Source organism: Limulus polyphemus, unplaced genomic scaffold, assembly GCF_000517525.1.
Source record: "Limulus polyphemus unplaced genomic scaffold, Limulus_polyphemus-2.1.2 Scaffold310, whole genome shotgun sequence".
NCBI lineage: Eukaryota > Metazoa > Arthropoda > Merostomata > Xiphosura > Limulidae > Limulus > Limulus polyphemus.
Genome location: NW_013665920.1, coordinates 638,649 through 639,972, shown reverse-complemented (window position 1 = coordinate 639,972; position 1,324 = coordinate 638,649).

The window sequence follows — 1,324 nt, the reverse complement described above, 5'->3', positions numbered from 1 at the left end:
GAAAGGACTTGTGTCGCTAAAGTTTCGTCGGAAAATCAACTAACGACTGGAGGCGTAACAATATACATATATATTATTCATACCTTCGTTGTATAGGACGCAAGCAGATTTTGACATCAAATGTTGGGGTAAAAAAGTGCGTCTCATACACCGAAAAATACGGTAAGCTACGGTCAAATGAACGTGAAACATGGTTCGCACACCCCAATGGGGTGAGATCCAGAACCAAACTTTTATTTTTAAGGACCTAATTTATTGATTTAAACAGAAAGTTAAATGCACCAAAATTGAATAACTAATATTTTATTGTATTTCATAAAAAAATGTAGTACAGTAACATGAGCTGTCGAAAAACAAATAAACAACAAAACTAAAACAAAGCACTGAAATATTCTTCGTCATTTACAGTCCTCTAAATATACTTCAACAAGTAATAAAAGCCTTGCGTTTTTCTCCCAGCAGAACACAGATAGCCCACTATGTAGCTCTGTGCCTAACTACAAACAAACAAACAATCAAAATGTCACATCTTAAATCGATCACTGAATAAATAATGGATGACCTGATCAGCTATAGGACTAGACAGGCTTTCGTTGATGGAAAATGTTTGACGGCTAGGTTTTTGATACTTTTTCTACTATATTTTTATCCTTTGGATTTGCATTTTTCTCTCTTTATTAACGAATTTTAGGCAATAACTGATTATTCGTAAGAGTTTATGCTGCAGACAGAACTAGGAAAATTTTCAAACGTTCACGTTTTTTTTTTATCCAATCAACAATTTTGTGATTTTAACAACAAAAGTTAGGGTATTAACGCCTTTTTTTTCCCCATCTGGGCAGAAAAGTTACACATGAAACGAGTTCCACTTTAGACCAAAAAGAACCCCCCACTTCCAGACCTGGCTTGCAATAGAAATGGTTTTAAATATGAAAGTCGTTACGTTGCTGCCTTAATTTGTGAAAGCCTAAGCACACAGTTATTCCAGTCTCAGAAGTTTATAATATCAAGTTCGGATTACAAGAAAAATCATACCTATTTTTTACGCTAAAGCTTATAACTTCTTATGCTATTTATTAGGACCACTAACACCTGGTATTTGGTATAATGGTACCAATAATACTACAAAGCAAGAAGGTTTGTTTATTGTTTTTACAACTATTTACAATAGGTAAATCTATATAAATATAAAAGTACTGTCTGTTATCTGTCCATATAACTACTTCGCAGGGATTTTCACCAAATTTCACATGAAGATTTGTTGGGTCCTTGCGGAGATACATGCAAAGTTGCGGTTTCACATTTTGTGTTTTGCAGTTTTTAT